The following is a 13,345-nucleotide window of genomic DNA, read 5'->3' on the forward strand; positions in this document are numbered from 1 at the left end:
TGAACATCATCGGCATTGACAAAATCACCATCGGTCAATTGCAAAGGAAGCTTTAATTGGAACCACCTACATTCTGTGATGATACCTTTCACACATCTGCCTATTCCAGGTTTTTAGAAAGGACCCAAGGTGGACAAAAATGCTAAATCCAGTCCAAATATCTGGCTATGTGACCAACCATAATAATATATTGAATATAAAATTTTAAAAAGTAACTTCATATAACTATGAATACATACAGATAGAGGAGACTTGAAGGACCTAAAGGAGCTCAAAAGAAAAGTGATGCAAAACTCTCTCCAGCAACAAACTGGAATCTTACCATAGGAAAAATAATTAACTTATAATGATTTCATTTATTTCGCAGCTGAGCTGGTAATGGAAAAGGATTTTTAATAAATTAGAAAAATTGAAAATAGATATAATTTCTCTCTAAGAGGTACATATTAAAAGACAATATAGTAAACTATTAGAGTAACCCAAAATTGAGAAACTATATTTTTAATTAGTGCAACAAAAGAAAAGGGGGGGTGGTTTTATATATTAAAGAAACAATAAAGGCTAGACAAATCTTTGCAGATGAAGATGGGAGAATATTAATGGTGGAGGTAACAATGAACCAAAAACAGATATTGTTAATAGCACCTAATAACAACCAAGATGAGTTTTATGGGAGATTTCGTAAGAAAATTATAGAATTGGAATGTGAAATATTTGTAAGGTAGGAGATGTTAATGCAATTATAGATACAGAACTTGACTATAAAAGTAGCAAAACAGGTAAAACCGTTAGAAAATCGCTCCCCTAAGTCCTTCTTTAAAATGACAGAAGAAATAGGAATTTAAGATATATGGAGAGAAGGCATTTGCAGACAACTTGGTCTAGAATGATGGTCAACAACCAGTGGGCCAATGCCCACTGGTTGTCCATGAGAATATTTTGGTGGTCTGTAGAGAAATGTCCCACCCAAAGCAATTAATCCAGGCTGCGTGGGAACACAAGGCTGCACTGCCCACATGGCTTGCCCACCCGCTGGCCGAGAGCAAACCTGCAAAAAACAGTTCAGTCCTCGCCAGCCAGGATGAGGTAATGGTGCTGTTGCAGCAAGAGGGGGTTGGCGGCATAGGCGGGCTGAAGTGGCGATGGAGATGGCTGGAAGGTGCACAAGCATCATGCTACTTACATTTGCGTAGCACTCTCCTGGCCTGGGCTCTTCCTCAATGGCCACAGGAAGGAAAATTACTGGCTGGTGGTGGTGGGAGGGGGCAGAGTGGGCAAGTCTACACTCACCATCCAGTTCAGAGGCCTGGAATGGGGCGTCAGCATCAGTTGCTCGGTGCTCTGCTCTGCTAAGGGTGGGGCGCAGCGCAACGGCCAGGCACTTATAACCCCTTCCTCTTCCTCTGACCTGGGCTTGATACTGGTGGGTGGATGCCTCCTTGGGAGATGCCCTCACCCCATGGGGAGAGCCCAGCACAAACGCACTCCAGGGAGAGGCTTCGAGGCCTGAAGGGAGGGACCCTTCTCTACTTGGAAGTGGCAGGAGAAAACTGGAGCTTAGCCTCGGGGGACTCCTCTTGTGTGGAGGCTGAAGGCGGGGGTGTTGCCTGGTTATTAGGAGCACATCTTCCTCAGTGCACTTTTGGTATGGGCATCCGACTTTCACTGCCAGCTTGTTCTGGGACCGATGGAAACTCCGGGTTGGGTTGAGCTGAGTGCCTTGGAAGCCCCATAGTTTGCCTCATCACTGTTTGTGCAGGTGAGAGCTTGATCTTTTCTGGGCTCAACACCCCCCCTTCAGCCTCCACACTGAGGATGGCCCCAGTCATCGCTGCCCAGGGAAGGCACAGGGAAAGAAAGTGAGCAGAAACAGCTCTCGCTGAGGCGTAAGAGCTGAGATCGAGGAAGGCACAGGCAACAGAAGACACAAGCTGCCACCTTTGAAAAACGCCACTTTCTGTTTCTGCTCGCTTTCTTTTTTTGTGCCTCCCCCAGGCAGCGATGACTGGGATGGATGGTGGGGGGGCAGCAGAGAAGTCACGGCTGCTCCCCCCATTCAGCAAGCTGGGCCTGGAGGAAAGTGGAGAGTTGCAGGCGAGCGCCAGAGGGTCAGAAGACACAATCCGACGTCTCTTGGGAAGTCCTCTTGTGTGGGATGAAAGGGACGAGAAAACTAACACCAACTCTGCCCCATTCTGAGCCTCTGAACTAGAGGGTGAGCACAGACTTGTCCACTCCTCCTCTTCCCACTACCACCAGCTGATACTTTTCCTGCCCTGTGTGGTCCCTACAGTCCACGGCCATCGAGGAAGAGCTCAGGCCAGGAGAGGTGAGCTGGAAGGTGCGGGAGTGCCACACAAATGCAAGTAGCGCGGCGCTCCTACACCTTCTGGCCATCTTCATTGCTGCTTCAGCCCACCTGTGCTGCCAGCCCCCTCTTGCTGCAACAGTACCATTACCTCATCCTGGTCAGCGAGGGCTGTGCTGCTTTTTGCATGTTGCACCACCCACAAATTTGCACATTACAGATGCCAGCCCCTATGGCAGAGATTTGCAACCCCACCATGGGCCAGTCCCATATTCCAGAGCTGCAGTAGTCACAAGACTGGCCCTTTGGTCATCCCAGAGCAGCTCATCCATGACAGGCCAGACCTGTGACGACTGCAGCTCTGGAATATGGGACCGACTTTCCCACCAACGTCAGCAATCCACCGTCAGTCAAAATTCATACTAGTGATCCGCAGGATTGAAATTATGAGTTTGGTGGTCCCTGAGGTCCAAAAGGTTGGTGACCCCTGGTCTAGAAGACCCATTAGAGACTGGAGTGAAGTTAATTAAAAAGATAGAAGAGTATGGGGAAGTTGCTGAATTGAAAATAAACAAAGACACGACAAAGATTTTAGTTAAAAATCTCACAGATACACAAAAAAGTGTTGATGGAAAGAATTGATATGCAGATAGTCAAAAAAGTAAAGTACTTGGGAATACAGCTAAGAGCAAAATGTGCAACAATTAAAGAGGACAATTATATGGAACTACAAAACAAATTAAACTAGATTTGGAGAAATGGAAAGATTTGCAACTGGCATTAAGAAGAAGAATAGCTACATAAAAATTAGTATTTTACAAAGGTTATTGTATTTATTCCAAACAATTCCAATAAAAATTTTGGGGGGGGGGAATATTTTGAAGAATTAAATAAAATAATATTAAGATATAACTAGCTAAGGAAAAAAGCAAGACTAGATTTGAAAATATTGCAAAACTCCCCCCCCCCGCCAAAAAAGAGGGGGCTTTAGGCTGCCAGATTGGAAATTGTACTACCAGGCCTCGATACTTACATGGGTGAAAGAATGGATCAATTTGAGGCATAAAGGTATTAACTTTAGAAGGGCATAACCATCAACTAGGTTGGCATGCTTGTTTATGATATGGGAAGAATAAAATACATAGTTATTTTCAAAGACATTACGCTAGAAATGCATTGTTAACAGTATAGCTTAAAATGAAATAACAACATTATTTGAAAATACCAGTCTGGCTTTCCACAATTGAAAGCACTGATACATCCAAATGTTATTAATATGGAAAAATTGTAAGATATAAAGATATTCTGAATGAAAAAGGGGAATTAAAAACCAAGCAGGAATTTAGTAGTCAAGGGATGGACATTGCATGTGGCCACAAAAGTAGTTACAATCTTGATATGAAAAAGATGCTAAAATGTATGGTTTTAATAAAGAATTAATAGAATTGGATTAGATATTAACTGGAACAGATGAAAAACTGATAAAGAAAATATGTTGTTATTTATTAGGAATTAAACTTGAAAGTGAGCGGGTAAAGGAGATAATGATTGTTTGGGCTAAAAATTTTGGATATGCAATAGAAACAAATGGCAGAAACTGTGGGGTAGAAATGTTAAATTGACTATGTCAATTCCATATAAAGAAAATTTATATGAAATGTTCTATAGATGGCATTTTGCACCAACAAGATTAGCAAATATACATAAGGATAGATCTGCTAAATGTTGGAAGTGTAATCAAACAACTGGTTTATATTACCATATGTGGTGGACATATCCACAAGCTAAAAAATATTGGACGAAAATACACCTGGTTGGAAAAAAATGATAAAACAGCATATAGATATGAAACCAGAAATATTCTTATTGGCATTCTACCAGAAAAATATGTTAAGGAGACTGTATACTTGATTTTACATGTATTATTTGCAGCTAGAATTGTATATGCTGAACAATGGAAGTGGGATGAGATCCCGAACAGATGAGAATGTAATTAAGAAAATATTAGAATGTGCAGAATGGGTAGACTAGCCCTTCGTTATCTTGGAAGCCATTTTTCTTTGAGGCTCCTGGGCTGCCACATTCAGTGCCTGGGAATTTAGGAGGGTGACTTAAAGGAGCGGTGGAAGATTAGCCACAATAACATTCCTTTCTCAGAAAGTCAAGGACATGTTACCCTGCATTTGGAGGGGAGTGACTGGGGATAGTCTCCAGTTGGAACAAAGTAGCAATTGGACCATGTGATGGACTATTGGATGTGGGGTTGGATTTTGGGTTTTCTTTGGGCTAGGGAAAACCCAGAACTTTCCAATTTGGGTTTCCCCCAATGTGCCAATATGATATCTCTAATAAAATGGATCTTTGGGAAGATTATATTTTTATTTATTTTATTTATTTGTTTGCCAAACATGTACAAGATAACAAGTATATGAACAGGTATGAACATAAATATGAACAAAGGAAGTAAATACAGATAAATGGGAACAGTAAGACAGGTAGGCATGCTGGTGCACTTATGCATGTCCCTTTTAAGTACCTCTGAAGAATGGGTGAAATCCACAGTAGACAGTTTGAGGTTGAAGGTATGAGGGGTTGAGGCAGTAACAATGAAGTCATGTAGAGTATTCCAAGCATTGACAACCCTGTTGCTAAAGTCATATTTTCTGCAATTGAGTTTGAAGCGGTTTACCTTGACTTTGTATCAGTTGTTTGCCCGTGTATTATTGTGGTTGAAGCTGAAAAAGTTGTTGACAGGCAAGATGTCGTAGCAGACAATTTTGTGTACTATGCTTAGATTGGACCACAGGCGGGGCAGTTCTAGATTCTCCAAACCCAAAATTGAAGTGGAGTACTCTTCTCGAGAAATACCTCTGAACCCATTCAATTGTGTTAATGTCCAATATACAGTGTGGGTTCCAGGTGGATGAGCTGTATTCAAGAATTGGTCTGGCAAAGGTTTTGTATGCTCTAGTTAGCAATTCAATGTTACCAGAGAAGAGACTTCGCAAAATAAGGTTAACAATTCTTAATGCCTTTTTGGCAATGCTGTTACAGTGAGCTCTGGGGCTTAGATCATTTTAGATGAGTACTCCTAGGTCCTTGACAGAGTGTGGGTCATCTACAAGATAGTTTCTGCCCAACTTGTATTTGGTGTTCGGACTTTTATTGCCAATGTGTAGGACAGAGCATTTATTAGTTGAAATTACACGACCATTCTGACACATAGTCAAGGTTGTTTTGTAGGGCAGCAGTATTGTCAGTGGCGTTAAATAATTTTACGTCATTGGTGAAGAGGACACAGCTGCTTTTAATATGATCACATAGGTCATTGATGTAAAGCAGAAAGAGTGTGGGTCCTAAAATGCTGCCTTGGGGGACACTAGAGTTAACTGGTGCTGGATTTGATACAGTCCTCCCTATTTTGACTATTTGTTGCTTGTTTGACAGGAACGCAGCTATCCACTTGTGCAGGGATCCTACTCTCGGAATCTTTTTCTTTGGAGGTTGTTAATTGGGATGCTGACATGCTTACTATTAAGGACAAAGAAGAAACTAAATATTTTTTTGATATGGAACTCATTTTATCAATGGTTAGACAATAAAAACAGAAGTTAGAAAGAAAGGGATATAAAAAGGATAAATGTTAAAATGGGAAATTGTTAAAATGGACAAACAAAATATTATTACAGTATTAATGTTATTGTGATGCACGATATTGTAAACACCTTGATTATGATCGCCTAAAAATAATTGTACCCAGACAACACACTGTTTATATATATATTGAAAATAAAAAAGAATAGATCATCTATTTGCAAATTATTAGACTCCACTACTACTTTTTGGTGACCTTCACCAATGAAAACACAGAATTTAATTACTTCCCCTTGAAAGTAGAATAGGCTTTTTATTTAACAAAAGAAAAGCAACAAAAAAATATTTGACATCCCAGAAAGGAAGAAATAAAAAAGTCATTACCTGAAATTCTATCAAAACCACAAGACCTGATAATGGAGGGCAACTATTTCAACAATTCTAAAAACAGAAGAAAAAAAGGGGGCTTATTAAAAGGATTATTATTAAATCTCCCATCTAGGAAATGAGATGGCAGAACTTCAAAATGTGTTGCAGAAAATGTGTTCCCGTTTTTGGGCATAGTTAAAATATGATGGTAGCACATTGCTTCCCAGTTGAGATTCAGCCTCTACATTTTCAAATGTTAGGGTAAACAACTACCAATTATTTTATATTTTAAATTACATTTTTTACTTTCTCTCAACATCTAGAAGAGGAAAACCTATTTGAAAATTGGAATGCCAATAAAATATACTGATATGTCTTACCAGCTTTGTAATTAAAGCTTTTTGAATAAGTATTCAAGGGCCATATATTTTTAAAAAACAAAATATAGTTAGTAACAGAAGTTGATTTTTTTTAAAAAAAATCCTGGTGTTAATATTTTTGTCTTTAATGTGTTATTTTTTTCTAACCTGCACTAAAAATCGCACATCATCCCCCCCCGCCCCAAATCCAGATATCTAGCGTATGAAGTTTGGTTTTGTAACTATTCTTTGCAGAATTTTTTTAAATAATTATTTTTAAAATAAGTGAAACTTACCCAAAGCTGAATCAGAAATTAAATTAACTTGCCTTATATAATAAATTTAGAAGGCTACCCAGCTTCATAACAATTCTGTTTGATATACATGATAAAAGCATTACCAAAAAAAGGTGGGGTTATGAGTAAAATATTAACAGGCATGTAAAAGAAGTAAGAGCACAGGGATGGGATTATTCAAGAGACTACTAATTTGAACATGTCAAGCACTTAATTTTAAAAATGTATACTTTTATATTTTAAACATAAAATGTTTATGGAATGATATGGAAAACAGTCATGCTTCAAAAGAGGTATCCATGAACATACTAGTATCTACAAGCATCATATGGATGACACCAGCAGTTTTATTCCAAATTCTGAAAATTCTTTTGCTATCTGAATTAAACTACACAGATTAAATCTACTTCTGCTGTATATGGACTATATATTTTATATGTTGGAAGTGTAGAAAGAAAATGCAGCTAGCTCCACAAAAGCCTCCTTCTGTACACCCCCAAAAACCTTAAGAAACAGAGAAGCCAAGAAAACAAACGCAAAAAAAAAAAAGAACACCATTTTCTTTTTTTTCTCTTTTCTTCCCCTAATAGAAAGAGAAACAATATTGCAATCATGGGGTTAAGGAACCTCATTCATTGAGAAAAGTGGAAACAATACTGGTCCATTAAGAAAGAAAGAAGAATCTTCAAAAAGGGAGACCCAAGCCTAGTTGAAAATTACAGGCCAATCTCCTTATGCTGCGTCACCTGTAAAGTCATGGAATCAATTATTAACCAATCCATCATCCTCCACTTAGAGACAAATAACCTACTCTCCAATAAACAATTTGGTTTCAGAAAAAAACTATCTTGTAATCTACAACTCTTACACTGCAAAAACATATGGACGACACAACTCGACCAGGGCAAAGCAATAGACGCAATCTACATAGACTTCTGTAAAGCCTTTGATTCAGTGGTACACGCACAAACTACTCCTAAAAATAAAATCCTATGGTATCTCTGGACAACTGAATAACTGGATAGAAGCATTCCTGTCAAACAGACAACAAATGGTCAAAATCGGGAGCGTCCTATCAAATCCAGTACCTGTCAATAGTGGTGTCCCCAAGGCAGTGTTCTAGGACCAACTCTCTTCATACTCTACATAAACGACCTCTGTGATCATATTAAGAGCAATTATGCTCTTCGCTGATGATGTAAAGCTGTTCAATACCACAGACAATACTGCTACCCTACAAAAAGATCTTGACTATGTATCAGAATGGTCAAACAAATGGCAACTTCAAATCTCAACAAATAAATGCTCTGTCTTACATATTGGCAAAAAAATCAGAAAATAAAATACAAGCTGAATAGTCAAGAACTTGCTGATGACCCAAGCTCTGTAAAAAACCTTGGAATACTCACCTCTAATGATCTAAGTGCTAGAGCCCACTGCAACTACATAGCCAAAAAGGCATCAAGAGTTGTTAACCTAATCCTACGTAGCTTTTTCTCTGGTAATATCACACTACTAACCAGAGAATACAAAACATTTGCTAGACCAATACTCGAATACAGTTCATCAGTCTGGAACCCACATTACGTATCTGATATTAGCACAATTGAGAAAGTCCAGAAATATTTCACAAGAAGAGTTCTCCACTCCTCTACTCGTTGTAGAATACCTTATGCCACCAGACTTGAAATTCTAGAACTAGAAAACCTTGAATTACGCCGTCTTCGGTCTGACTTAAGCTTGGTATATAAAATCATACATTGCAATGTCCTACCTGTCAATGAATACTTCAGCTTCAACCATAACAACACAAGAGCACACAATAGATACAAACTCAAAGTAAACCGCACCAAACTTGATTGCAGGAAATACGACTTCAGCAATAGAGTGGTCAATGTCTGGAATACTCTACCCGACTCTGTAGTTTCTTCCCCAAACCCCAAAAACTTTAACCTTAGACTGTCTACTATTGACCTCACCCTTTCCTAAGAGGTCTGTAAGCGCACCAACGTGCTCTACCGTCCCTGTCCTATTGTTTCTCTTATTCTTTTATTTTTCTTATATGTACCCATTTCATGTATTCACAACTATGTATACACTTATACTTATTATCTTGTAAACAATTGGCAAATCAAATAAATAAATAAATAAAATAAATAAAAATAAATACATACCATAATAGGATAAAATCAATTACACATGCCTGACAGCAGTGGTGGGATTCAGCCGGTTCTCACCAGTTCAGGTTGTTAATTTTCTGAGCATTTTAGAGAACCAGCTGTTGGAAGAAATCTCCTTCCAACAGCCTTTTGTTAGGAAGGAGCCATTCTAGTCTGTTTCTGAGTATTGTTTCTAGCCCAATCCTGCTTATCTTTATTACTTAAGTGTTTTCAGAAACTGCCTTTGCAGTTACAACCGTTGCATTATAACACCCATTAATGGTTCTTGGCAGTACACCCAGACTTTCCGTAGCCTGAGGTGATTCTCTGCAGTTGTTTTTTTTCCTTTTATTCTGCGGCTTGACTTTTTTTTTTAAAGGGGGAGGGTTTTTTAAAGCTTTTTACACTGATTTCATGGTTCCTGGCACTATCCTTTTGGTGTATACTTCCAACATGGCAGAATCCCCTTCCAAGTGACAACAATGCTGAAGCCACTCCTTACCTCCTCCATCCTCAATTAAGGATGGGGGGGGGGCAATCCCACAACTTCTGTAGGCAAGTTGTTCCACTGATTAATTGTTCTGTCAGAAAATTTCTCCTTAGTTCTAAGTTGTTTTCCTTCTTGATAAGTTTCTACCCATTGTTTCTTGTCCTACCCTTGGGTGCTTTGGAGAATAGCTTGACTCTCTCTTCTTTGTGGCAACCCTTGCTAAAGGGTTTCACTTTATGACCAAGAATTGGCTGCTGATGGTTATCATTGCATTTTAACTATTTTAATTCCTCAAGGTGCTCTGGCACCCAGTCTGATTTGTAACTCTGGGTTGCAGGTATTGCTGATAAAAAGGAAAGTATTCAGACAGAATGATTTAATTTTCCATGACAACTGTGACACATTGATCTTCAGTGTGTATTCCCCCATTTTTAATCTAATGATTGGTATTTAAGGCAGCTTTTTGCAAGCAAAGGAGCTTTTTTGTTAAGGCATTGAGATTTAAGAGCTGACCGGCTGTAAAGCTGATGCAATATAAGGCTGATGCAATGTAAGGCTGATGTAATGACGATGATTTCTTGGAGGGCTGGGTCAGCATTGTAGTTGTCCTCTGCAGACCAGATTGAGGGGGGGGAGGAGGATACACAGTCTTCTGCAGCACCCTGCCGGCCAAAATAGGGGGGGCTGCGGAACGCCCCCTACTCCCCGTTTTCAGCCTGGATGGCCTCCTGCAGCACCCAGCCAGCCAAAACAGGCCACCCTAATCCCTGTGCTCTATTTTGGCCAGGAGAGTGCTACAGAAGGCTGTTCAGACAAAAACAGGACACAGGGCCTTCCTTGTCCCCCCTGTGCTGTTTTTGCTAGCAGAGGCATCGCAGCTGGAGTTGTGGTCCACTGGTGGCCTGCAGAGCTGGCAGCAGAGTCGGACAGTGAGGACTCAGATGAGGGATCTGCATCTGACTCTCAGGGCCATCTGAGAGTTATGTGCTGACTCCAGAGCCTCCAGAATCTGACATCAATGAGGCAGAGGAACAAGGGGAGCCTTAGACTGTCTACTATTGACCTCACTCCCTTCCTAAGAGGCCCGTAGGGGGCATGCATAAGCACACCAATGGTGCCTACTGTCCCTGTCCTATTGTTTTTTTTATTTTTCTTATAAGTATCCATCTCATGTATTCAAAACTATATTTATTCTTATACCTGTATCTTGTAAGCGATTGACAAATCAAATAAATACTAAAAAATACAAAATAGAGCTGTCAGAAGGCAAAAACAGTTAAGACCAAAGGAGCGACTCAGTAGTAAGGCTTGGAGATGATTGGCCCCTCCCATAAGACATACAGGAGGAGCAAAGGGACACGAGCCTTTGCAGGAAGAAACTTTGTTCTGGTGAGTTTAAAATCTGAAGCTCTGTGTTGACTTTGACATTTGGCCTTGTACAGCTAATTGGCAAATAGTTGTTGGCAGCATTTCAAGGGAGATAATGGTGAGTGCTTATCAGCCTTATCCCAAAAGATTGTGGCAGACTTCTGTTGGACTATTCATAAACAGTTTGGGACTCATTACGGGCTATGAATGCATATAATTCACAGCTGTTGAAATAAAAACAAGGTTGTTAGGAATAACAAGGTTACCTAACGTAGTTTGGGTAAAATAATATATATAAACTATGATAGTAAGTTTAAGTGTGTGTCACTTTAAACTGCAAAGCATGTAATTTTGGGTGCGGTTGTAAAACCGCCATAAGAGGGAGCAAGAGAACCTGCTGGATTTGCTGACTATACTGGATTGATGTTTGCTAACTGCGTGTTAACTGCTGCTGAGTTTTTTGAATGTCAAAGGAAGAAAGGAGTTTTGACTTCTTTATATCTCTACTGCGAGGAGATATATTACTGGACTGATATTTGTAAGTTTACTAACCTCTTTTTCGACAATGGACTTTGCAACTGAATAATCCCCGAACGGACTGAACTAGTGAATGATATATGGACTGTTTGACTATGCTAAAACTCTTACTGGAATAAACTATTTAACTAGCACAGTGTATCTGTTTTACTGAGTGTAAGCTACAAAAACGTTTATCTCACATATTTGCCTGCCTGCCTGCCTGCCGTGCACATTCTGCTAGGGTGTATCCCTAACACTGGTTATGGGCCCAGCTGCACAGTCAGACTAACCAGGATATAACAGGCTTATATAAAGTGATAGTTAGTGTAGTTACACAATACTGTAAACAGACAGCTGTGTTTTATTAATTATAGTTTAATATCCAGAAAAAGATGGCACAAGTCAATTTACCAAGTTTGTCTCTAATATCCAAACTGGATGGAACAAACTATGTTTCATGGTCTATGAAATGCAGCCTACTTCTACGCAGAGAAGGTTTGTGGAGTATAATTCAAAACCCACCAGAGGTAGATGCTTGGGATCCGGAAGATGAGGATGATGCCCAGAAAATACAAGAATATAAACTGAAGAATGAGCAAGCTCTCTGACTGACACTCTGTGACCAGCAGCTTGTCCATATTCGTGGAGAAGAAACAGCTGCGAAATGTTGGGAGAATTTAAAGAAGATTTATGTTCGAGACAGTGTAGAACCACATATAAATCTTACACGGAAGCTGTTTAGAACACATCTTCAAAAGAATGGAGACATGTTGACTCATATAAACACTATGAAGAAGATTTTTCAGGAACTGCATGAAAAAGAACTTATCTTCACAGAACTGCATCAGGTTTATATAATTTTGTCTTCGTTAGATGAGAGCTATGACAACTATGTAACTTCACTGGAAGTACTGCCAAAGATAACCTAACATTAACTGACATTACTGGCAGATTAATTGAAGAAGCCAGGAGAAGGCTTGAAAAGGATCAACTCAGAAGGGAACAACCACAAGAAGAAAAAGAATCTTTCACAGCCTATACAATTAGAAAATGTTTTAATTGTGGAGGAAAAGGACATTTGGCAAGATTCTGCAAGAAAGGAAAATGCCACAATGCCAGCCAGAATGCTAAAAGGCATCAAAAGGATGAAAAATGTTTAGAGTTAGACATGTATAGCAACGAAACTGTGAATAATAATTTATGGGTTGTAGATAGTGGAGCATCGCACTGCATAACTAAAGATAAGAAAAGATTTGTTAAGATGTCCACGAGTTCACAGCAGATATCGTTAGCTAATGGCTGGAAAATGAAAGCAAAAGGTGAAGGTATTGCACATTGTTCTTGCATAAAAGAAAATGTAAAAATGTTATATGTACCACAACTTAAGTTTAATTTGCTTTCGGGTTAGAGTTTTGGTTAAACTAGGTTATGTAGTTACCTTTAGGGGAGAAAACTGCATAATAGAAAAAGAAGGTAAAAACGTGACTGCAACTTTAGAAGGTGAATTGTATGTGTTAAATGATAATCAATTAGAGGTGGTTAACACAGTGTATAATAACGTTAAACCTCATGATGAATGCATACATTTGTTACACAGACGTTTAGGGCATATAAATTTTAAAATGCTCAAGCAAACAGTTGAACTATCTGAAGGTATAAAACTGAAGCCTTGCAGTAAGTATTTGCACTGCAATGCTTGCAGTCAAGAAAAAAGCAAGGTAATACCAGCAAATAGAATAAATGGATTTAAGACTAAGGAACCTCTAGACGTCATATTTGCTGATATTATAGGTCCTAAAAAACCAAGTGTGGGAGGTGCTCGTTATATATTAAGCGTAATGGATCATTATTCTAGATATGGTTTCTGTTATTTAATGAAGAGT

General features: G+C 39.2%; 1 protein-coding gene across 6 annotated transcripts in view; it reads right to left on the reverse strand.

Moving 5' to 3' along the window:
* Positions 1-13,345, reverse strand: part of GADL1 (GAD like acidic amino acid decarboxylase 1) — a 129,685-nt gene that overhangs the window by 98,074 nt on the left and 18,266 nt on the right. For 2 of the 6 annotated variants that reach the window (XM_087947951.1, XM_087947952.1), the window contains exon 2: positions 6,287-6,343. The exons of the other annotated variants lie outside the window; for them this stretch is intronic. The gene's annotated coding sequence lies outside the window, so the exon portion shown is untranslated. The remainder of the gene's footprint in view (positions 1-6,286; positions 6,344-13,345) is intronic. 6 annotated transcript variants of the gene reach the window in all.

This window comes from Notechis scutatus, chromosome Z (genome assembly GCF_049901735.1).
Source record: "Notechis scutatus isolate UNSWTSFEM ecotype Mainland chromosome Z, rNotScu1.2, whole genome shotgun sequence".
Lineage (NCBI taxonomy): Eukaryota > Metazoa > Chordata > Lepidosauria > Squamata > Elapidae > Notechis > Notechis scutatus.